A 26,126-nucleotide genomic window follows, 5' to 3' on the forward strand; every position below is an offset into this window, starting at 1 on the left:
GTTAAAGGTACCAGGCTGAGCAGATTTGCAGCCTGCTGCCGGTTCCTTTCTCTGGGCGGGGAGTGCCCACCGTCCCCGTCCACCTAGCTTCCCTTTTACTCCTCAAAGCCTCCAGCAGAAGCAGCAGGGGGGCATCTACACTCAGAGTCCATGTCAAGGGCATGTGGGGCCAGGATTATCAGGGAAAACATTCCTGGTTATCTTTTCTTCCTCTGTCCAAGTCACCATCACCCAGAGCAGACCCAGGGCAGTCATGACACCCCAACATTAAAAGGGGACCCCACTCTGGAGTCCTCATTCTTTTGGGCATGTTCTTCCCTTTCCCTCCCTTCCTAAAACATCTGCTCAGGTCTTGTCGCCTTGCTTGTGGCCTCCTGTGTCCTCACGTACCCTGTCTATTCCCTTCGCCTCCCCACTTACTGCTTTTCAAGCTCTGGATAGGGATGTAGATCACAGAGTGCTGGTCTGGACAACCAAAGGCCTGTGTTCTCACCGTGATGCACCCATTCCTCCTTCCCTGCCTGCCTGACTCAGCCTACCTCACGGACACCCATGAGTTCTGGGGACAAGTGGTGTCATGGATAGGCATGGTCCCCAGTCCCCACACACAGTTCAACCAACCCATTCAAGGACTCACCCAAGGTGAGTTGCCCTGGTTCTGTTGCCTTCCTTCCACGCCTTTCTCAGGCGCTCTGTCCCATGACTTCCTGTGGTTGAGCTGTTGGTCGAGGTTGAAAGCCACAGAGGTGAGACCGTGCAATTTTAGCTGCAGCCCAAAGGGGATCAGACCTGATGCCAAGTCCTCCTATAACTATAAAATACCATTTCCCCAAGCCGAATTTATTCATTTTCTCTGTTTAAAGCCATAACCAAAAGCAAGCCCTAATGGTCATGCCATCCACTGGCCAAAGCCCCAAACCAGCCACCGGCCAGTAATAGAACCAGCTCCCCCTACTATGGAAACCAGCCTTGCAGTGGAGCCTAACGAACTCCCTGCCCCACTCAAAGCTGGGGCAGTGGGATGGGATGACTCAGAGTTTCTCCCAGGGCAGTGTCCTCAGCAGGACCCATGCAGAAGCTCATCTTGGCAGAGTGAGGCTGTTTTCTGGAGATGATGTTCTCCGGCAGGATCAGGGCTTGCCTCAGTGGTGTGCCTCCTGGGGGCCAGGACAAACTCGTGGTCACTCGAGGAGGTCTCTCTGGAGTAGCTGAGGCGTGGGAAGGGAGTCTTCCAGGCTGGTCTTGAACCTACATCTGCACAGCAAACACTTTGCTTTTATTTCTATTTTATATCATAAGTCAATAAAAATGTAAAACCCTATAAAGATGCATGCATTCACACTTCAACCAAGAATGAGGAAACAAATTGTCCTTACAAAAGATTATTGTCTTAACATTTTGTTGGGTGACCTGGGGGTTGGAGACTTGGGTGGATGATTCCAGCATCCCGGATGAGCCAGCCTCGAAGCAGCACCTGGAGAGCCCCAGTGTGTGGGGAGCAGTGCTGCCTCGGGCAAGGCCATTACCCCTCGGGGCCTCAATTTCCCATCTGTAAAGCTGAGATCAAAGATGCTGCCCCCTTAGGACTCTTGAGAATAAAATACAAAAAAGATAACAGGTGTAAAAGCCTTCTGTGAGGAAGAAGTTCTGTGTAAAAGGAGGGTAGTGTCACTGTTTTTATTGCAACCCCGCCACCGGAAGGGAACCTGTTTCAGCCCCCTGACTCACGGTGGAACAGGTTTCCCACAAATTCCCATCTGAAACTCTTTCCCCTGTTCTCCCACCCTCCCACTGGCCCAGCAGCACCTGTGGGTTGACTCAGCAACACGCTTTCGCTTGGCTCATGACCTCCGATGTCTTGGAATCTGTCATGCCAAATCCAGTTTATTCCGACTCCTCTTTTGACAAGAATGTGAGTTTGCACGTGTCCTGTGAATTAGGTGACAAAGAGAGCTAGACAGGACCAGGTTTGCTTATTATAACTCCAAGCTGTGATTTGCCCAGAGTTCAAGCCTCACTAACGGCCAGGTCTGCCTGCCCCCCCCCCTCCTGGCCCCTAACTTCAGAAACCTTCACCAATGGCTTAGTGTTCCGGGGGCATCTGCAGTGACAGTCACAGATACTCCCTTACTTGAGGCAACATGAAACACACAGGTCTTGGCCTCCTCAGTCCTGTTCCTGCGGCCTGACATACCTACTTGAGAAGGTTCCAGGAGCATCTAAGGAAACCCAGCGTGTCAGGGCTGGAGGGGGTTTCGGAGTGCCTCCAGTGCCCCCCTTTCATTTTTCAGATGGGAATCAGATGCCTGGGGAGAAAAGTAACTGAAGCCGGGTCAGAAATAAGTGTGCCCTTGTGAGAATCCGACCTGCCAGGCCATCCCGAGCGGAATAGTGTCTCCCCAGGTTCACATCCACCCGGTACCTGGAAATGTGACCCTATTTGAAAGTAGGGGCTTTGCAGATGCAGTCAGTTCAGACGAGGTCACACTGGATGAGGGTGGGTCCCAAATCCAAGGACTGCTGTCCTTACAAGAAGGCCACGTGAAGACACAGCCCCACAGAGAGAAGAGCTCGTATGACCTTTGGGGGCGGGGTGCAGCTGTGACCCAAGGAGCATGGACACAGCAACCTCAGGAGGTGACAGAGACAAGGGAGCCTTCTCCTCTACAGCCTTCGGGGCAGCGTGGGCCTGCCGACACCTCGCTCTCAGACTTCCGGCCTCCGCGGCCGGGAGAGAATACGTTTCTGTTGCTTTAAGCCACCCAGTTTGTGGTGCTTCGTTAGGGCAGCGCTGGGACCCCAACATGCAGGCCGAGGCTCTTCCTGCGTTTGCCTCTGCAGCAGGGACGGGTACAACCAACCCTCACCAAGCCCAGGCCGAGGGCCAGCTAAGCGGTTTCTGGGCTCGGGCTTTCAATCCTCATCACGAACACGTCAGGAATGTATGTGATGCTCACAGAAACTCTAGAAAACAGAATACTTTTCTTTCTTTTTCATTGTAATTTTGAATAGTAATATAGTCACGTGACACAAAAAGCTGCTAAAAGTTTCAATACACGGTGAAGTCTCCTTCCTAGGCCACGGACTTTCTGCCACCCAGCTCTCTCCCCCTGCTGGTCCTGCAAGAACCTTCCAGAGCTATTCTTCTATAGGTTAACCTGCAAACCAACTAAAATATTCTCCCCTGCCACCACACCCTTTCTGAAACACAAACTGCAATATACTTTATAGTTGGGTCCATATCTTGCTTGTCACTTATCAATACATCCTGGCACTTTCGTCCTGTCTCAGCAACACTAGCCTCCCAACTTCCTGAAACATCCCCTCTCGGTGACCCCTCCTTCTCCTGGCCTTCCTTTGGCCTTACTGGCCATCCTTGGTAGGGTCCTTTGCTGGCCCCCCTTTGTCTTCCCTACTCTAAGTGTTGGTGACCTTCCAACCATTGCTGAGCCCTCTTCTCACCCACCCCCACCAAAGCCATCACCCCTCCTAAAGCACTGTATGCATAAATTCATATGTTGAAACCCTAGTGCCCAATGTGGTATCAGGAGGTGGGGCCTTTGGGAGGTGATGAGGTCACGAGGGTGGGGCCCTCATGAATGAGATTAGTGCCCTTATAACAGGGACCCCGGAGTGCTCCCTCACCCCTTCCATCATGTGAGGTCCCAGTGAGGACAGGGCCGTCTCTGAACCAGGGTTCAGTGGGTCCTCACTGGACACAAATCTGCCAGAGCCTTTGTCTGAGACTTCCAGTCTCCAGAACTATGAGAAATAAATGTTTGTTGTGTAAGGACCCAGTCTATGGCATTTTAATTACAACATCAGTCTAAGACAGAAAATAAGGTCCCCCTTACTTGTAAGTCACTGGCTGCTGCATACACATCTCCAGATTAGACCTCTTGTACCCACAAGTCTGCTATAGTCATTGTACCCTTCTTTGGCTATCTCAGGACCTACACAGTCAGAAATCTTGATCCCCCCCAAACCGTCCTCTTTACCTCTCCTTCCCCATAGCAGTAAGTGGCATCCACTCGCTCCGACTGGCTCAAGCAGACCCCCCACCAACACACACACATACCTATCCCATCCTCAATCCATTAGCAAGTCCCAGGGACTCTACCCCCCATGAGAACGCTTGACTCTGTCCTCTTCTGCCCACCTCCATTGGCATCACCGTGTCTCTCAGGGCTGGCGACAGACCCCTGACTGGTTTCCTCACTTCCATTCTTAACCACCACAGTACCCCCACCCAATCTCCATACCACAGCCAACGTGACCATCTTAACACTCCAATGGTGGCCTATTGCCTTAGAATACAATCCACATTCCTTCTTTGACTACCATGCCCTGCAGGATAGGACTCCGACCTGTCTTGCCAGCCTTGCCATATGTCATCCTCCCCTTGCCCAGCCTCACCGGTCTTCCTTCAGTTTCTTGACAGCAGCAAGCTCTTTCTGACCCCAGGACATTTGCATATGTGCTCTTCACCTGGCAAGCCCTTGCCCGGTTAGCTCCTCTTCCTCTGAGGTTCAGCTGAAGTGTTATTTCTCAGTGAGCCTCGCCTTGAGTCCCCTGTCGTTCCCTGTCAGCTCATGGTTTGTTTTCTTCATAACACCCATGGCCATGATTGTGATTATGTTGACACCTCCCTATATGCAAACGCCATGATGGCAAGGGCTGTGTTTATCTCATTTGCCAGTGTATCCCTCGAGTCTAGCACCCTGTCTGACACCTACTGGTTTTTTAAGAAAGGTCTATTGAATGAATAAGCAAATTCAGTTTCTTTTGTAACAGATGGAGAGACTGAGGGTTGTAGAGGTTGAATAATCTGCCCAAGGCCACACAACAAATAAGTAACAAAGCCACGATTTGACACCAGGCAGTCTGAATCTAGAGATGGTGTTTATAGGTGAGAATTTGTGATACGGGGAGAACTGCCTCTGTGTACATTCAGGTCTTACCTACCCACAGAAAAGGAAGACATTCCCACACTCTTTTTCTTCTCTTGGGGGCACCGCGAAAAGTTCCAAATTTTAGTACTGAGTGGGGGCAAGGATATGGGGTGGGGTTGACAGTGAAGCTTAAGGACCTGAGGTTTGTCAGGCCCAGAGACAGGGCAGGGGACACATTTTCCCTCAGACTTCCCACAGCCTCCTTGCGGTGGGAACCAGACCTCTCCAAAGGCTCAGGTCTCCCTGTCGGTGTGTCTGTTACAGAAGGTCAGGGAACCGGGGATGTTGTTCTACGGTAATTTATGGTCTGCTTTTAACTGCGGCCTCTACTGGAAGAGAGACCGTTGCAGATTGGTTTTGTAGAAATCTTGAGCCTTCTACCTCTTCAGCTCCTTCCTTCTCCTTGAAAGAAGTTCAACCTTTATTTAGCAACTTGACTCTAATAGGGAACCACTGAAGGCAAGGAGCAGAGGCTGGGAAAACCCTGGCAGTACGAGCCTTCCAGCTGCATTTACAGGAAGTGTTGGATTGTTGCTGCCACTTCCCTGGCAGAGGTGGCAGACCAGGGAGACATTGCTCCCGAGGCCCAGCAGACAGGAAGTGCATTGTGTGCTAGGGCGCGCATGTTCTTCCTTCCTTTCTGCCCTGAACTCCTGTAGAAAAATTTCATAAGCATATCCCTTCTCCATTAAGGGCCGGGGCCGGTGGGGAGGGGTGAAGACAGGGAAACACAGCTGTTCCTACATCTTTTTGTTTGTTTCCTTTAAAAATTTTTTTTGAAATATCAAATACAGAAAACTGCACCTTTCGTAAATATCCTGGATTATTGTTCTCCAAATATTTCCTCCTCTCACTGGCCTCCACGAGAGGAAAATATTTCCCCACCCCACTGATGTTGGGCTTGGCTGTGCAGCTTGCTTTAACCAATGGAATATGGGCAGCAGAGGATACTAGTTCCTAGTCTAGAGCCTAAAGATATGTGTATTTCCTTCTATCTGTCTTGGGTTCCTGCCTTTCACCGTAAGAGAGCATGCCTCGTATAGCTGCCAGTTAGAGGGGGATGACAGCCATGTGGAATAGCCTTGCACTCATCCTACAGCATACAGCCAAGGCCAGTTGAGTTCCACCTAAAATTCTACCCATAAACCAGTCAACAGGAAATGAATGCTGACTGCCTGCCCTTGGATTTGAGGGTGGTTTGTTATGGCAACTGGTATCATAAGTGAACAGCTCAAGGTATTTTCACAAACTAAACACGCCACTGCAGCCAGTAAATAGATCAGTAAGCAAAACATCCCCATACCTGAGAAGCCCAACCTCCCTGGTCCCCCATTCCAATTAGTATACCCTTCTCTAGGTAACCGCTAACCTGACTTCTAATAGCATGGAAGAATCTTGCCTGTTTTCTTACTTTAAATAAAGGAAACATGCAGAATATATTCATTTGTATGTAATTTTTTTCACTCAACATCACGTGTGTATGGTTGATCCATATGCTATCGCATGCGGTTGCAGTTCATATATTCCCCTTGTTATTTTATGATTTTCCCATTCTATTGTTATGGGCATTTGGGTTGGTTTTGGTTTTCAAGTGTCATGAAGAGCATTGCTATGAATATTCTTGTACATGTCTTTTGGTGAACATGTATCTATCTACTCATTACTGTTGGAGCTATATTGGAAATGAAATTATACAATAAGATACGTGTATATATTCAGCTTTAGTATGTAACACGAGTTTCCCAAAGTTATTGTATCAGCTTAACGACTCATAGCTTCTGAGAATTCTGGTTGCTCAATATCCTCACCAATACAGGGTATTTCCCATCTTTTGAAATTTGGTCATTCTGTTGGGTGTGCAGTCAGATTGCATATTGGTTTTAATTTACATTTGCCTGATGATTAATAACTTAAGACCTTTTTCATATGTTCACTGATCATTTGGATATTCTCTTTTGTAAAGTGTCTATTCAAATCTTTTATTCATTTTTCTAATGGGATTTCTGCCTTTTGCTTACTGATTTGCAAAAGCTCTTTACATATTCTGGATATCAATCCTATATGTATTACAAATATCTGCTTCGACTCTGGGGATTGCCTTTTTACTTTCCCAGTAGTGTCTTCTGATGTGCAGAAGTTCCTAATTTTAATGTGCTCTAATTTATCAATTTTATTATTTATCAGTAGTGATTTTTTTGTCCTATGTAAGGAATTGTTACATACTCCAAGGTCGTGAAGATGTTCTTCTATGTTTTGTTCTAGAAGCTTTATTGATCTATAACTCAATTGGGGTTGATTTAGAGTGTGGTGAGAAGTAGGGATTAAAGTACTTGTTTCCCTATATGAATATCCAGTTGACCCAGAACCATTCAATCGAAAAGGCCATCATTTCCCCCACTGCACCGCAGTGTCACTATTTGCCTTTTATTTGGGAACTGAGGTTTTTATTTGGTTTAGAGAATATGCTCTCAGGCTAGACAAATTAGATTCATATTCCAGCTTTCATATCCTAGCTACAAAGTTGAGGTAAGTTACTTCCTATCTCTGACTCTCAGTTTCCTTACCTGTATTTGAAAGTAATGAAGCTTTTTGTATCAGAGTCTAACAGACATCCAAGAAGAAAACGCATGAAAAGTACTTAGTACATTGCCTGGGAGCAAGTGCTCAATAAATATCTGCTGTTACCATTTCCATGACGACTGCCATATTCCTGATGTTAGCAGAACCAAGTCAAATGGGGTTTTTCTGATCTGGGAAACAAATCTGTTGCCTGTGCTCAGTTCTGATTCCAAGTGTCTGTGAGACCTGATACAGACCAGTGGACCACTCCAAGTTGATTTTGTATTCCTCTCTGTGTTCTCTAACCATCTTCAGGCATTCTCCATGCAAGGACTCTTCCTATTTTCAGCCTTTACTTTCCTGGACTCTCTATGAAATTAGCAACCTCCCCACAATATTTACTACCTTTATCCCAACTCACTGCTGCTCTCTCTTTGAAGTCATAGACCCAGCTTCCCAAGTGAGCTAGCATCGCTGGACATACTTTTCTGATTTGTTTGTGACACTCGGCCAGCTGTTGGCCCGTCCAACAAAGAACCAAAAGACTTTTTTTAGGACAACATCCTATCTTTGTGAAATTGCCTTGTAGAGAAACAGCTGTGAAAGGAGGCTGCTTGGCCCATGTCTTTGGCCGTGAAGTTTTAACTCAATGCAAAGCATAGATAAAATAAACATCAGACATTTCATGTCAACCTGGTTAGAGTCATGTGATCTTGTTTATTAAAGATGTCTTTTTTTTTTTTAGCACTTCACATCAGCAAGTGGATTTAATTCTCCTGCCGAAGCCGGAGTCATTAGATTGGAAATAAGTTCACTGGGGTTTGGCTTCTGTCTATGGAAATGTCAACAGTTTATTCACGTTTTAAGAAGTCTGCAAATGTCACCGTTTGTGATTTTCAAGTTTGGGTTAAATGTGTCAGGGGAGCTGTAACTAAAATGGTCTTCCCTTCTACAATCTGCATGGAAGACATCGTTCAAGCCAGGGTATGCGCCTCGCTGCCATATCGTTGGTGTATTCGATCCACTCACATATATGAAGTACCATTGAGTACAAGTGCTTTGCTGTGGGCATGGGGTGAAAAGACAAATATTCTACCTTTCAAAATCCTTTCACTTAGACCAGAACACTTAATTCACAATATCTTATACTATGGGCAGATATTTCCAGAACAAACGTTGGTGTGGTTTTTGAACATTTTAATGTCATACCTGTTCTTGTACTCCAACTTACCAACACATTTGCCTCAGCCTGTCACCTTTGGGGCTACTCTCCCTGGGTGACAATTGTGTATCAGCTCCCTGCTGAGTAGAGACTCTCGACTTGGCTCAATCCTTGATATTTTCTAGGGTGATTCTCATTAGGGAGCACCTAGTTGGTCCCTACATTTATTTTAAGCTACCTCAAGTATACGTAAGTTGGTGTCCAAACTTCGTGTAGTTACCTGAAAATCTTCAATAGACCATGAACATTCTTTAGCCTGACCTTGAAGATGTATCTCTTAGAAATGTATCTCTTTCAATCAACTGAGCATTTATTGGGAGCTCTCATCAGATGTCAAAGCCAGTCCATTCCACTGTCTTCGTTTCAGAAAAAATACGTGTATGTTCCAAATTGTAAAGATTTTCCTGCCACATATTCGTGACACGTCTGTGACATTGAATCAGTTAATTCATGAAACAGAATTTTGTGTTTTCCAAAATGTTTCTGCCAAATCTCATTCTTCATGTCACAAGATGTCTGTGTCCAACTGCTCTCAAGACTAGTACTTTCTAAGCATTCTCCTCTGCAACCTGTGGGCAAGGGGATGGGAGGCATTTATCTTACTCTAAGCCAAGGGAAGGAACTTCAAGAGAACCACTCAAAAAGATGAGGAATGTCTTCAAGAAAGGGAGATAGGAAACCCACTCTCTTGCCTAAGGCTTGCTGAGTTCCTGAAGGTAGCCCTATCATAGAGCGTGTGAGAGAAGTTTCTTGAGAGAAACTGAAGCATTTCCTGAGATGAGGTTATTGGCTGGAGTTCACCACGCACCCAGACAAGTGTGAAGGTGGAGACTAGGGGGACTGGCCTGTGAGGGGGACTGCAGGACAAAGAGAGAGGCAGAGGTGGGAGCAAACTCAATTGACATAGACTGGCTGAGCATGCCTCCCCAGAGGACTCTCAGGAGGCATCTGGAGGAATATCTCTCAAGAGGGTGGTCTATGGAGCTGATGAGATTCCAATGATAAAAACTGGAGATTTATAGGAGCTAAGAAGGGGGTTTTGCAAGAGGTCATTCAGAGAGCACATTGCTATTGACAGGGAGAGTGAGTGCAGGGTGTGGGGGCAGAGGAGGGGGAGGGATGTCTCCAGACAAACGTGTCCCATGAAACAGACAGGATTTTGTGGATGGCTAGCTGAACAAAAGACACCAATAGCCAGATGAAAATAGCGAAGTAATCATGCAAGACCTTGCTCCTTTTCCTCTGATGCCCCTTCCCCCTGCCCCCAGCCTGGAGGAGCTGTCAAGAGGAGGGAAACACAAGGAGGAAGACTGAAAGAATAGCCCTCTCTCCCCCATCTCCTACAGCGGGTCCTCAGGCCATGGGTTAGGCCTGAAACAGGGGAGAGAAAGATTATTTAACTGGATGTGAGTTTAAAGTTTTGATTTAGACTGGCCTGGGGTGGAGATGGTTCAGACAGCTGAAAGTGACTGAAAAGCTGAGGTTTCTGTCCAAAACGTGATGGACAATGGGGAAAGGAGAGCCAACAAAGGCGTGCTGGAAGGCAGCAGCAGGTGGAAAATGAAGCTGTTTCCTGCTTGTATCCTACTGAGATTAGTCCACTCGATTAACTACCTCAGAAAACCTGGAATTCCTTCCTTCCTTCCCTCCTTCCTTCCTTCCTTCCCTCCTTCCTTCCCTCCTTCCTTCCCTCCTTCCTTCCCTCCTCCCTCTCTCTCTTCCTCCCTCCCTCTCTGTCTTCCTTCCTTGCTTTCTTCCTTTTTTTCCTTCCTTCCTTTTTTCCTTCCTTCCTTCTTTTTTTCCTTCCTTTCTCCTTCCTTCCTTCCTTCCTTCCTTCCTTCCTCCCTTCCTCCCTTCCTTCCTCCCTTCCTCCCTTCCCTCCCTCCTTCCTTCCTTCCTCCCTCCCTCCCTTCCTTCCTCCTTCCCTCTTTCCTTCCTCCCTTCCTTCCTGCTTCCTTCCTTCCTTCCTTCTTCCTTCCTTTCTCCTTCCTTCCTTCCTTTCTTCCTTCCCTCCTTCCTTCCTTTTTTCCTTCATTCCTTCCTTCCCTTCTCCCTCCCTTCCTTCCTTCCTCCCTCCCTCCCTCCTTCCTTCCTTCCCTCCTTCCTTCCTCCTTCCCTCCTTCCTTCCTTCCTTCCCTCCTTCCTTCCTCCTTCCCTCCTTCCTTCCTTCTTCCTTCCTTCTTCCTTCCTCCCTCCCTTCCTTCCTTCCTTTTTCCCTTCCTTCCTTTTCCCTTCCTTCCTTTCTCCTTCCTTCCTTCCTCCCTTCCTTCCTCCCTTCCCTCCCTCTTTCCTTCCTTCCTCCCTCCCACCCTTCCTTCCTCCTTCCCTCCTTCCTTCCTCCCTTCCTTCCTCCCTTCCTCCCTTCCCTCCCTCTTTCCTTCCTTCCTCCCTCCCACCCTTCCTTCCTCCTTCCCTCCTTCCTTCCTCCTTTCCTTCCTGCTTCCTTCCTTCTTCCTTCCTCCCTTCCCTCCTTCCTTCCTTCTTCCTTCCTTTTTCCCTTCCTTCTTTTTCCCTTCCTTCCTTTCTCTTCCTTCCTTCCTTCCTTCCTTCCTTCCTTCCTTCCTCCTTCCCTCCTTCCTTCCTCCCTTCCTTCCTCCTTCCTTCCTCCCTTCCTTCCTTCCTTACTTCCTTCTTCATTCCTTTTTCCCTTCCTTCCTTTTTCCCTTCCTTCCTTTTCCCTTCCTTGCTTTCTCCTTCCTTCCTTCCTTGCTTCCTTGCTTCCTTCCTCCCTCCCTTCTTCCTTCCTTCTTCTTTCCTTCCTTCCTTCTTTATTCTGGTAAAACATAAATGCAAACTTTATTAGGGCACAAGGAGATATTAGGACTTCTGTTTGCAAGTGTTCAGTAAATGCACTATTGTCTACTTCTAACCCACCTAGACCGATGGCCCACTCATTCATCCAACATATGTTTCCTGCCTGGTCCCAAGTGTCAGGCTCTGTGCTTGGCTCTGGAACCTCAAACAGACCAAACGACTGCCCTTGAGAAGCTTACAATCTAAACACGCTATAAATACATAAACATATATTCACGTGTTGTGGGTAGTGCTATTGTGGTGGCAATAAAAATAACAACAACAAGAAGCCCCAGAGTGCAGTAATAAAGAATTGTGCGTGTGTGTGCGTGTGTGTGCACATGCACACGAACATTGATAGGGGACAATCCACCGTCAAATCCCTACTTAACCACACTAGCAGCTGAAAATTACCAAAAGGAAAGCCAGAAATTATTATGCATTAACTTGGGCGTTTTTATTTTGGAAGAGGGTACTCCTGGAAGGGAAATGAGGATGAAGAGTGTGTGTGTGCTTCTGTATTCACTTAAAAGATAATTTCGCCTAACGAACATTTGCTGAGAATCTACACAGAGGAAGGAAACATGCTAGACAGTACCGTGAAGAGAGATCTACCAGTTAACTCTGGGCCAGAAGTCTGTGGATATTTAGGACTATCTGGGTATCTCTGACCCATTTATAACAGCTGAGCAGTAAGTATGGCTGTGGCCACCTGGCTCTGACGTGTCTGGGCTGGGAGCAGACCTGGTGGAGCCGAAGGAAAGTGCCGCAAAAGATGTCACAAAGAATAATTTAGATTTCTCTTTGAGACAAGCAACCCCTCGACCCAAAGCTTCAGCTGTAGACCACTGTCTTCCTGGTCCTTTTGCTTCCCAACTGTTGGTCTAAGGCATGAATAATAACATTGCATCCCCACTATGTGCTAAGAAACTCCCCAGATGACTTTATACACCATGTAAGTCTCACCACTACCACACGATGTGACCATTAATATCTTCGTTTTACAGTTGAAGAAGCTGGGACTCAAGCTAGTCAAGCCCTTTGCCCACATTCCATGCAGAACCAAGTTTCTGATGCATGTTTGTCCTAGTGCAATCCTGTGTTTTTTTCCCCCACCCCCCCCCCCAACCAGACCCTAGACTTTGGTCATTTTGAGGACTGAGACCATGTCTCGTTCATTCCTATGGACCCCAGATCCCAGAATTGTAAAGAATATAGTCATTTGTTCATTTATCCATCCAAAAATATATTTACTGAGCACTAATGAAGGGCCAGGACGTGTGTCCTATGGTCGTTAACTATTTGAGATATGAAAGAGGAAAGGGAGAGTTAAAAGGGGGAAACATATCCAAGGGCGGCAGCTGGATGCACAAGGGGGCTGAGCAGGGGAGGGTGGGGAAGAGCCTCCAACAGGAATCGCTCCCTGGCTCTGGCACTGCTGTGCTGAGTATCATTGCCTCCCTGGACTTCAGTTTTTACACAACTTTCAACGCGCCTCAGGTAATTTTTCAAGGTAATTTTGAAAGCTTTGTAAACTAGGCAAACCATGTACCTGATCATTCCTTTCATTCATGTGACCTTTCCACGATTTGAGTGAGTCCCTACGAGGAATGACTTTTTTCCTGAGGAGTAATTTGCAAAGGTTAATATGTGAAGCTTGCTTTTCAGATGTATGGATTTGAGTACTTGCTGTGTGTAAGGCACTAACGTCAAATGTTGGCTGGCTGATTGGTACATGTACTGGTAAGAAATCTGAAGTCAAATTAAAAACCCTCAGGTTCTGGATCTCATTAATCAATAATTTGCTGTGTGACTGAGCAAGTCATTCTCTTCTCTGGGCCTTAGGTTGATAATTAAAACAGATCTATCAAGGGCTGGAAGGGTGCAAGGGCTGCTCCTCTCGGTGATTCAGATCCTGGCGGCCAGGACCCAGAACCACTTGTTTGCATGGCTTTTCTTCCCGTTTAACTACTGAAATCAGGTGACCATGCTCCAAAGTTCTTTGTACAAGCATCTGACCCACAGAAAATATGAGAAATGTTGCTACTGTGGTTGTTTTTGATGAAGTAATTATGAAGGCAAACAGAAAGTAAATGGCAAATATAGAAGAAGGAGAAACAGTAGCGATCCGTGTTGAATATTTCAACATCAAGGCATGATTATTATCTCCATCTAATCTCCCTGGATCTCTGTTTCCCACCTGTAAGAAATGGAGAATCTATAATTCCTGGTAAACTCACTCACTCACGCAGCCTCACCTTGCTTTGTTGTTTTTGCCAATTTCTCCCGTGTAATTACTCCCATCATGGCTGAAAATTCCTGGATATTTAACAATGGCTGTCCCAAGCCTGTCCCAGCCAGCTCCAGCAGAACACAGTCGGGTGATGAAGGAGAAACACACAAGATGTGCTTGGGACAGTGCCTGTCTCACAGAAAACACTGACAAATATCAGCTATTATCGTTATCGTTATGAGTATTAACATTGTTAACTTCCTTAATCTTATTTTGCTAGCAGTTTTTTGTTTGGTTTTGTTTTGTTTTTCTCTACCAGGACTCAGTTGCTTGAAGGATAGGATTTTTTTCAGTGTTTTAAGTGGTAGCCTGTCAGCCCTTGACCCCTACGCAGCTTTCTAATGCAATCTGCTTTGTCATCAGGAGGTCATTTACGCCTGAGTGGCTCTGTCAGTTAAGCATCCAACTTCGGCTCAGGTCATGATCTCATGGTTCATGGGTTTGAGACCCGCGTCGGGCTCTGTGCTGACAGTTTGGACCCTGGAACCTGCTTCAGATTCTGTGTTTCCCTCTCTGTCTTTCTCTGCTCCTCCCCTACTCATGCTCTGTCTCTGACTCTCTCAAAAAATAAACATTGAAACATTTTTTAACAGAAATAAATAACATTTTGGGGCGCCTGGGTGGCGCAGTCGGTTAAGCGTCCGACTTCAGCCAGGTCACGATCTCGCGGTCCGTGAGTCCGAGCCCCGCGTCGGGCTCTGGGCTGATGGCTTGGAGCCTGGAGCCTGTTTCCGATTCTGTGACTCCCTCTCTCTCTGCCCCTCCCCCGTTCATGCTCTGTCTCTCTCTGTCCCAAAAATAAATAAAAAACGTTGAAAAAATTTAAAAAAAAAGAAAGAAATAACATTTTATGAGAGTTCACAGTGTTTGAAGCACTTGGATGGCTTTTTCACCTCTTTTGATACCAGTGGGATGTCTTTTGACAACTCAGTGGGATGGGTAGGACTCTCCATTTTGCAGATGACACATTGAGGTTCAGAGAAATTGTGACTTACCAGGGTCACACAGGGTGGCACAGTGATGTCAATGGTGGAGTTGGCTCTCAAAAAGTCCAGTGCTCTTGCCCCTCTGGTGATTTGCCTCTTAATTTCCAGGAAGCACTTATGTGGGACACTAGGTTTCCCGACCTGTCCTGGGAGAGAGGGAGGAAAGGAAGGAAGACAGATGATCTCATCTGTTCTAAATGGAAGCCCACAGCACTCACAGGAGGTGGGAGCTTAATATGAACCCAGTTAATTCAGTATAGATACCTTCAGTAGCATTTTTGAGGAAGGCATCTCCAAAGGGGAAGATTACTAATTCATGATAAGGATAAAGTGGACCCATCTCTCGCTTTTAATGTGAGCTTGAGTTACTGTGATAATTAAGTTTGGCAAGGAGAGTATTAAACTGTGTAGTGTGAGAAGCCCTGTTATCTGTACAACACCAAACACAGTTTAATGGAATGGGTATGCGTGAGCACATCGTAAGGACAGGCTGGGGAGGACTCCTGCGTAATTATAGAGATTGGTGCCTGCTAAGTGGGGCAGCTACTGGGGCTTCCCAAATACCTTTCTTGAGCTAAGAGCCTCTCCTTACTGAAGAGGCAGTGACTAAGTCTCTAGGGAATGGACTGTACTCCAAATTCTGGGGATTTGCAAGAAGTGGTGGTATCGGGAGAAGGAAGGCACACATGATGTTTTACATTTGTCACTTGTCCCGCAATGTGTCACATACTTAGCGTGGGCTCACCAGGGTGGAGGGTGGATTGGGGGGTGATTCGCCTACATTTTCTTCCCTGGTCTTCTGGTGACTTGGGTGCTTGCAAGGAATCTTAGAGGACAAGTGGGTTCTCTGTGGCCCCACAAAGAGTAGGGCAAAGGGTCCATGTGGAGGCTGGGTGTCCTGCGAAGCTAACCACTGGAGAGCTGGCCCCAGATTTTTATGTTTCAAGGGAAAACCCCAAAACACATCAACGTACATGAAGTGCGTGTTTGTTGAACAACACGAGGAGAGGCCTTCCAGCTGGAGTGTCAATTTTCAATTTTTTGGATTAATAGAGTTTTACTAATGTTATTAAATCAGTAATCACAATGACTTGCTTCCAGATCGTAGTTATTTTGTCTAGCATTGCCCAGAAAGGGCTACGCTGGTACCCAAGTGAAAAGTGGGTTCTCAGAAGCCTTTGTGTCCCAGGTAGCTTTGGAAGGAGCTGTGGATTCTGGGGCCCTGGAGGACCCCGTTTCGTGGCTCTGGTGCTGTGGGCTCCAAACATTCTCCGGGCTGAACCTCTCCAGGCAAAGCTCCCTTTTTTTCAGCCTGATGCCCTCATTTGAACATGTGCCACCTAGGCAAGTCCAGATGTGAGGAGACCAACATTTGCTAAGCAGTTCCTAAGTGCCAGATGCCATGCTGAGTGCTTTCTCCATGTTACCTCACTTTGTCACTATAGCCACCAATATGGGGTCCCTGCCATCGTCTACTTTTTCTAGGAGAAGCAAGATGCCCAGGGTGGTCAGCCTAAAAGGCAACAGAAGAAGGTAGATCAGAACCTCACGTAGTTGCCTGGCTCCTCCGAGTCCTGTGTTCCAGGAATAGTACTTGTTCCTTCCTTGCTCCAGACAGAATACCTCTGTATGTAGAAGTCCACGGGCAAATTAATTCCGGCATATCACATCATTGACCCAGAATGAGGAGGACTAAAATGAAATACTATGTGCCAAGCCCTCTGTTAGGCCCAGTGAGAGGCAGGGATCACTCTGTGACTCTGGCACTACTTTGCTGTGTGATAAAACTATCTTTGCATGATAAAATGGACAGAGCTCCAGCTTTGAAAAAAGGATTTGGATTCCAATGCTACTTGTTTGTTGTGCAATTTCGGCAACTTACTTAGCCTTTCTGAATCTCAGTTTTTGCATCCACTCAATGGGGATGATAATAATAGTACAAACTCTTCTTCATAGAGGTGCTGTGAAAATTAAATGAGATAATTGATGTGAGAGCATAGCAAGTCTTCAATAAATGTTAGCGTTCTCACGTATTCTCCATTAACCTATGCTAAATGCCCGTAACCCACCCTTTTAACAATACAGTCTAGAACTTTGTCCAGACTGGACTTCAGGCTTTTATATCAATATATTTCAGAGTACATCTCACCTTCTTTTTGAAATAGGACGGCATTTGCCATTTCTGTATGTCAGCTCCTTTACATAATTCCCCCCAAATAATCTCCAGTGCTTCAGTGAGCATATTAAGTCATTGAGTCATCTAGGGATGCATTCCATCCTTGCTCATGGGAAGTAATAAAGGTTCTGGGAATAGCAGGGAGGAGAAATCTTTCATTTACCACTTGTCCTACATCGTTTAGCACCGCTATGTAGCACATCATGTATCCTCTGGTACCTCCTATACGAGGTACAAAGGAAGATCCAGATGTGAAAGGCAGCATCTCTGTTCCCATGGAGCACACATTTTAGGAAATAACCAGACAACAAGGCACAGAGCATTACGTGCCTGAGAAGCGGTACCTCCAAGGAAACATGGTGCCCAAGGGAAGGAGAAACGTCTTCCAGTTTGGGCACCACAGAGGAAAATGAATTTGAACGACTTCCTTAACTTTTCTGGAATGTGGACAACTTTTTCAACCTTTGCACCAGGTGTTGAAGAGCGCATATGGTTTAGAAGAAGATCCAAGAAAGGAGGGGGCAATTAGGGACTCATGGGGAAATCCACAGGACATGACATGTAGTCCTGTCTGGTTGGAGCTTACCAGTTATGTGAAAGGACAACAAGAGATAATTAGGTGGATGCCAGAGTGGAGGAATCTTAAACATCAGACTATGTTTACCTTCAGTAAGTAGCCACTGATCCAGGATTTTCAAAGAGGAATGATATGATCCCAGCCTAGAGGTGTTCCACTAATCAAACAGGAAGGAAATGGAGATGGCAGTAAGGCAGGCTAATTCAGATATCACTGACCAGGCGAGAGAGAAGAGGGTGACAATTAAGAGTGGTGGCAGTGAAGGGGAGCCTGGGTCGCTCAGCCGGTTGAGTGTCGACTTCAACTCACAGTTCCTGACTTCAAATCCCAAATCAGGCTTGCTGTTGTCAGCACAAAGCCCGCTTCAGATCCTCTCTCCCTCTCTCTCTGTCCGTCCCCCATGTGTTTTCTCTCTCTCCGTCTCAAAAATGAATAAACATTTATTTAAAAAAAAAAAACTGGTGGCAGTGGCAATGAAGGTGAGAAAGGCTGCAAGAGCAATGTCCAGGACAAGCAGCCTACAGAGTCCTCCGTGTTGCCGTGTAAGGCCTCCTAGCCTTACGCGGTGGAGACTTGCTTAACCTCTCTGGGCCTCAGCTCCCGTGGCTGGGAGTAGAGACCTTAGGCCAGAAGATTTCTAAACGTCCTTCCAGCTCCAGCCTCCTCTGACTCACTGCCTGACATTTCTGCCATTGCCCTTTGAGCTTACTGGCCAACTGCCACTGGATGGGGAGAGACCCCCGGTCACATGGCCAACAGCTGCTGATTTTTCTTTTGTAAAACCTTACAAAGCCTCCCAGCTTATCAAGTCGGGTCTGTTTGCTTTGATTTTACAAATCTTCCCAAGCCAAATGACGCTAAAATAAAAAACAGATCAATGGAGCAAAATAATAAAATCAAGAATACATAAGAAATGTTGTTTCATTCCAAAGGTGACATTTCGAATCAGGAAAGGAAGGATAAATTCACCAAGCAGGCCTGGAGCAAATAATGGCTGTTTAAGAAAAAAGAAATGCCATTCCATCCCTACCTCGCTCTTTGGACCAATATTAATTCCAAATGGTTTCAAGAGAGAAATAAAAAATTACTAGAAAAAACAAAACTGCTAATGTAATCTGGAGACAGAGAAAGCCTCTCTTAGTGTGACACCAGAGCAGTTACAATTAAAGAAAAGATCGATAGATTTGACCATATAAATGTTTTTAAGTTCTACATCCCAAAGACCCCAGAGCCACTCTGAAGTGTGTTATCAGCCCGTCTGGGGAGGGTAGGAAGGCCAAACTAATTATCTCAACATGTCATGGTAGAACCCATTACTGAAGGAAGTGAAGACAAGAAGCTTCAGGGGAAACTTTAGAAGGGAGGGAAGCCTGCACCATAGGACGGGACGGGGGCTCTCAGTGAGGGGACACGGAGAGCAGTTGCCCAGAGGACCATGGGATGCCCTAGGGAGGAGCCTGAAGGCCCTGCTTGTCTCCCCTGCCCTGGCCCCCCACCCCACCCTCAACCACCATCCCCACTGGCATGCAGGGGTGAAGTGACTGTGTGGGATGTAAACAAAGCCTCTGCCAGGTTTGCTTGGCCTTTTTTGAGACTTAGAGCTCATGACTGCCTGTCTGACGAGAATGAAGAGACTTAGACTTACCTCCCTCCAGATGGTATCCTTGGACCTCCCCTCCTAAGAGCTGCAGAAGCTTGTCTTTCTTGTTCTGTCTTCACCTGGGTATCCTAAGAGAGGGATTTGGTGTCACGCTGCCTTCACAGCCTATGGCTCTTTGCCAGGCCTCAGTGCCCACAAGAAACACAATTCCACCTGTTCTAGGGAACGCCTGGGCCACATGCCTCACAGACTCACTGATAAGTGGCTGGAAGGCTTAGGGATAGAGCACTGCTGTCAGAGCCAACAGATTCCTTCCTTGCCGACTAGATCCCAGGGAGGCTAAGGAGGAGTCCCAGCACTCCCTGCAAAGAGAGCTCCCCTTCAGGGCTCCTCCCCATCCACAGGCTGCTGGCCTCCAGTGAGCAGTGGCCTGGGGTGAGCTGCTTGGACCCTGCACTGTCCTCAGCAGCAAATTGGGTCCCAGCCCAAAAAGGAGAATTTTATAAATGGCAGGTGATGCGGGAGCTAACAGGGCTCCTGGGAAAAGTTTCCAAGTTATATTCACAGGTGGAGTTTACACATACTTGGTTCCACCTGGCAAAGCGAGGGGTGGTAGCCCAAGGAGAGGATAAGAGTAGGGGGAGCTAAGGAGGCCCTGGAGAAAACATCCATCCTAAGGGAAGAAGGAGCCAGGCATGCCAACCTTGAACGAGTGGCAAAGCCTTCTTGTTGGAGCAGTATCTGGGATTCTGATTTGGCCCCTTATTAGATTCATGTTTGAGCTCTATGGAGAGCTAAGCCCTACATAAATCTTGACTCTAAACTTGCTCGAGGACATACAAAGAGTGTATCAATCAGGATTCTTCCTTGTGGGCAACAAAAACTGATTCTGGCTGATTAAAGCCAGGAGGGAAGGTTGTGAAAGAATATCACATAGCTCACACGCAGCCAGCCAGAGTGATTGGCAAGTGAAGAGAAACAAAGCTTACTATGCAGCCAGGACTACCACTGGAACCACACTATCTCCATCACCACGATCACCTCCATCATTATCACCTCCATCACCATCATCACCTCCATCATTACCACCTCCGTCACCACAACCACTATCACCACCACCATAACAATCATCACTAACACCACCACCACCACCACCTCCATCACCACCACCACTGCAAGAAAGAATTTTCCCCTGTCCCTGCTTTACTGTAGTCACTGACTCCTGATTCAAAGTCTGAGATGAGTGGGGCAGTTTGTCCCACACTCTATTGTCAAGGAAGACTGGGGAAGGGAGTATCTGTCCTCTTTGGTGTCCAGATTTATACATTAGGGAATTCTGTCAACATATGTGGTTGAGGAAGGGGATAGTGAGAACTGGCATCCCAGAAGAAGGAGAAAGAGAAGAAGAAACGAGAAACAAACACTACAGCTTGAAGCAGATACTGAAGAAATAACTTATATTCCTTGGGCTGCAGCCTCCTCTTCCATGAGGAGGGTCCAAGTTGCCTTATGTCACGGAGGCAATAAATGTGACACTCCATTATCGACTACAGTGTGGACAGATCACCACTGTCATTGTCATCATCATTACCATCATTATCTTAAACACTCTCCTCCAAGTGGAACCTGGGTCTTCAGACTCCCAGCACACTGCAGATTGAGGGAACTGGCAGAGAGATTTCTGTCTCCACCACAGAGTCTTTTCTTTCCCCCTAATTCAGGGTTCCTCAATCTCGGTCTCACTAACATTTTGGACCAGATAACACTTTGTTGTCTTGGCTGTCCTATGCATTGTAGCAGCATGCTTGGCCTCCACCCAGCAGATTCCAGTAACACTGCCTCCCCAGTTGTGACAACCAAAAGTGTCTCTAGACATTGCTGAACATGCCCTAGGGTGAAGAATTGCCCCTAGTTAAGAACAACGGTTCTAATCTCATCCTCAACTTTTTCCCATCCTACTGCCACCATATTGTCCTAGAGACGTACTCACAGGGTCAGGTCTACAATTGCCTCAGCCCTCCTGCTGGCCATACTGAAAAAAACCCTAGACTTCTCCTCTGGAGAGAGACTTTCCCTCTGGGTTTGTGCCAGGAACACAAAGAACACAAGGGGCCCTTCTTTGATCCTGCAGATGGAGGCCAGGAGGAGGGAATGAGCAATTCTCTGTAGCCTGATATTTATTCTTCATTGCCCTATATGTCTTCACCTCCAAGCCTTAGCATACTCCCCCTCACCCCATCCACTCTCCATTTGTCCAAATCAGATCACCCCTTTCTCCCTGGGACATTTCTCCCTCCCAGAATGCTCAGTACCCTAATATAATACCACATTCTACTCTGGGCTTCACCCTAAGGTATGGAGTTGTAGTGGGGGCAGGGCTGGGGTAGGGATGGGGCAAGAAACAGCCTGCACTGAGATGTAGCCTGACCAGTCTCCCTATGAGAATCCTCATCAGAGAGATGGGTGAGGCCATTTCTCATTTCATCACTCAGTGCGGTCTTAATTAAGACCCTCAGGACAGATGCCTGAATCACTCCCAAGCAACTGGTCAGTTTCTATTGGATGGGTAGCACAAACTAGATCATTGACCAGATTTACCTTTCCCATTAACTATTAGAAAGCTTGCAGTTAAATTTGTGGTTCACCCATAGCATATGTATTTTTATCTCTGGTTCTTCTAGCTTAGTCTCATTCCTGGCCCCATTTTGTGTCTTTACTGTTATTTTTTTCTTTCATTCCTTCTTTTAAATTATGTCCCCTTGTTATATTTTATATATTAATACTTTCTTATAGAAGGCAAGATGTACACAAGAAGATAGATGAATAAAGACAAGACAAAGATATGTAAAGTGCTTCTTTCTCTTTTATATGAAAGCTATGTATTTTCATGCCTTGTCCTCCCCCAAATTAATGTGAACTTCCTGAAAGGAGTGACTGTATCAGATTCATTTCCTCGCTCACCTTCCCAACTTGTTCGTTCTCTGACCCAGGATTCAGCTGAATGCCTGTTACACAGGGACACACAGCAAGCATTTGTTGTTTGTTGATGGTTGGTTCTCTTAAGCGCGAAAAGTATTCTTTCCTCCTTTCTTCTCCTGAAAGATACAGGCATAAAAGAGGAAACATGTACATTTTGGGAAAAATTCTCCATTAGGCCCTTCAGGGTATCCCCATTTTAAGCTTATGCTTACTTCCCTTCTAACAGATAGCACAAGTCTATAGAGCACAGGCTGTGAGTAGCTATAGCCAGGAGAAGGGGAAATCGGAAGCTTTGACCCCTGGGCTGAATCCCAAGACCCCACCGGTAATGTTGGTCTTGTTTGGGGAGGCTGCACCCCATCCTTGCCAGCTCCCTGTCTTCCCTCTGAAATCATCTTGTCTTTTCATCTGGATCCAGCTCTCCTCACACTGTGCCTTTTCCTGCTGCATCACATTACACAGAGAAAGTAAAAGACTGTGCTCAATGAATATTTGTTGAATGAGTGAATCCCATTTGAATTTCCCCAGGCTGCCGTGAGCTAGACAGCAGCTATAATTATCATTACTGCCCTAATAGATGGAGAAGTTGAGGCTTAGAGACATGATCATCAGTAGAGCCAGGACCAGAACTCATTATAAAGGCTGGGAATCTGCTGGGGGTGCAGAGCAGGTCTCCATTAAGCATGCATCACCTTGAATGTCTGGCCCTGCAGACATACCAAAGTCCCCATCACTGCAGTAGTCTTTAGATAACCATTCATTTGTTCATCCATTCATGTATTCATGGGCAACTCTCATTTATTGAACGTGGGACTGTGCTAAGCACAGCGAGGGATAAAAGGATGAATGCTACCATTCTTGAGCAACTCGAAGTCTAGCTAAAAAACCAGACTTCCATAAACTCATGATGTATGTGATCAGCATTCATGGTGACTTTCCTTCTCCAAAGCTCCCTAACCATGTATGTGACTCCATTGGATCAGTTTTCATACTGGATCGTAGTTGTTTCTTGTCAGTTTTGCTGCTGACTATGATCTTCTCGAGGGAAAGGATGGCTTTTATTGTAACCTTCGCCTCCATAACATTTCGGTATGAGTCTCCACTCAGTCAGTAGTCGTTGGAGGAGCCCTTGCGTGGGGCTTTGGGAGCGTAGAGAAATGGGCAGCTCTACAGGAGCCATGGAAGACATCACAGACGAGGGGATTATTTTCATGGAGTCTAAAAACTAAGGAAGAGCTTGCTGGTAGAGAGATGGGACAGGGAGCAGCATCCCAGGCCAGCGGGATGCCGTAACCATAACAAGCCTTAGGTAAGCACTTCCTGCAAGCTCAGAAGGTACGCTGCGCAGGGCTTTAGGTGTATTGGTTTGTTATGTTTTTCAAATTCACTTGTTTATGACTTAAGTGAAGTCGTTTTGATCTAAGGGTGAATTTGTTTACGCTGAGGAAGCTGTATCAGGATGTTGTCATCAACATCTGTTGCTGTCGACAAGCACTCGGCAGCTCAACTGTTAATGGACGTCACTGGGGCTTTGTCGATAAAAACACAAGGAGGAGCAGTTATGGCAGGAGGGGTATTTAAACTTTAAATATCAGGAATTTGTGAGAATTTACCTAGAGTGTTCGGTCTGGGCAGGGTTACTCTTTGCTGATCTCAATAGCTCTCTGAAGTTCTTGGGACCCGTGCTCCTGCCGTAGCCAGGCCCCCCTTGGTCGGCAGTGGTGTTAAACCACGTAGCAGTCTCAGGAAGAGAGCAGACATCTGTTCCCGCCTCGGCCAGGCTACTCCTCAAAGGTAGTGGTACAAGCCATGTGATGGTCCCTGGGGTAATAACCTTCACAGCTGTGCACCTGCCTGCCAGCACCTGGGCCATCAGCCACCGGCTACGTGTCCCAGCAGCGAGGGACATAGCCTAGTGGGTGATACCCAGCTTTTACTCGGAACGACTGACTCTACCAAGAGCCAACTCGCAGAAAAGTACACCTCCGTTAAATCTGAACTTTATTTCTTTCGTCTTCCCTTTGCCTGGAACAAAAGTGTAATTAATCTATCATTGTTTTGGAGTATGTTCTTTCTTTATAGGCTTATTAAGAGACGTTATCCTGTATGCTATTGGCTTATGAAATATTATTATTATAAATTATAATTCCCACAGTGAACTTGTATTAAATAAATTATTGGCACAATCAATCTCAGCCTGCGCATTATTTGCCTCAAATAAAACAACCGTCGTTACTCCTCACCATACTCCCAGGAGGTTGCTGGCATCATTAACACAATCAATCTTATGATGGAGGGAATGAAGTCACAGAGAGATTGAGTACCTTGCCCAGGGCCACACAGCTACCATGTGGCAGCAGCGAGACTGGAACGCAGGACTGCTGCCTCCGAAGCATGTGTGCTAGCAACCATTCTGTCATCTAACCATGGCCCATGCAGGAGGCGAGAGGCAACGACCTCCTCCCTCTACTTCCTTCTCAGAATTCTGGACAGGTTGTAGCTCCCTGAGTCATTGAAATCCCTGGGGTTCTGGGATCAACCGGATCTCGGTCATTTGTAGTGAACACGCAGCAGTGTAGGGGAGCCAGGCCTGAACATTCCATGTAATGGGGCCATCCTCCTTTTCACTCATTCAACAAATAGCTCTGTGGTGCCCCAGGTTCCCCTACTCACTGGCTGGGGAGCCGAAGTGGATGGGGGCTGCTTAGGCACATGTTCCCCACACAGCCGCTCCTGGCCCCGCCACCTTAGTCCAGAGAAGCCCTGCCTTTGCTCTCCAGGCATCTGCAATCTGTAGGGGAGAGGGCTTGGAAAGGAAGAAGCCCAGTTGGCCCAACAGCAGTGGAAAATGCCAGCCACTCACTCCTGATGCAGGATTCTGGTTTTCATCGCGTTCCTGGAACTTAGCAGTACAGGCAGAGTGAGCCCTGTGGCTGTGGAGTTGCTTCTGACACGAGCACTCATAGTGCCTCTACTGGGGTCAGTGTGCTTTGTTATCCAGCTGTCCTCACATTAGACCTCACCCTTAACTAGCCCTCTCACAGTGTCACACGAAAATGGGACATAGTGCGGGGCATCTAGGTGGCTCAGTCGGTTGGGCCTCCGAATTCGGCTCAGGTCATGATCTCGCAGTTGGTGTGTCTGAGCCCCATGTCCGGCTCTGTGCTGACAGCTCAGAGCCTGAAGCCTGCTTCAAATTCTGTGTCTCCTCCTCTCCCTGCCCCTCCCATGCTCATGTTCTGTCTCGCTCTGTCTCTCAATAATAAATAAACATTAAAAAAGAAAAGAAAAACAAAAGAAAATGGGACATTGTGCATAACCCTGTTAGTGAGCAATAATCTATACATTTGATTGCTGTGTCTCCCTAGGCACTTGCCATGATGGAGGTGAGTTTACAATATGATCATATGAGACTTGCTGTGGACCAGGCCCTGAGCTGGTGTGAGAAGTAAGTGAGATGATTCATTTTCAGAAATACCAAATGAAAGCTTTAACTTCTAGTTAACAAGAAGTTTACAACCGATTGGAAATATGTACAAACGCTGGCCCCCCCAATGGAGTCCCAAACCCTTAGACACATCACTTCCTGGTTCTTCTTCCCCTCTCCATTTCACAGGCTTATTTTTCATGGGCTTTGCAATGAGCATGTGCCAAAGAACTGAAGTCTCTGCATCACCTGAAGAAATACACATTTGTTCCAATCAGACAACTTTTTGCCTTACATGGGCATAGGCGACTTCCGGGTAAGGCTATAACTCTGTAGTACGCAGCCAATGAGGAATCAGGGGAGGGACTTGTACCCTAGGAGATAAATTGCCTGCTGCAACTGCCCCAAGTGTGCCTATCTATCAGACAAACTTGCAAGAATAACACCCTTAAATTGAATATCACCGTCCCAGGTAAACAGAGTCTCCAAGAAGTTAAGGGTATATCCCCAGGGCACACAATTTGTAAATGTCATAGCTAGTGTTCAAACCCAGGACGTTCTG

The sequence above is a fragment of the Felis catus genome, chromosome C2, assembly GCF_018350175.1.
Source record: "Felis catus isolate Fca126 chromosome C2, F.catus_Fca126_mat1.0, whole genome shotgun sequence".
NCBI classification, from domain to species: Eukaryota; Metazoa; Chordata; class Mammalia; order Carnivora; family Felidae; genus Felis; species Felis catus.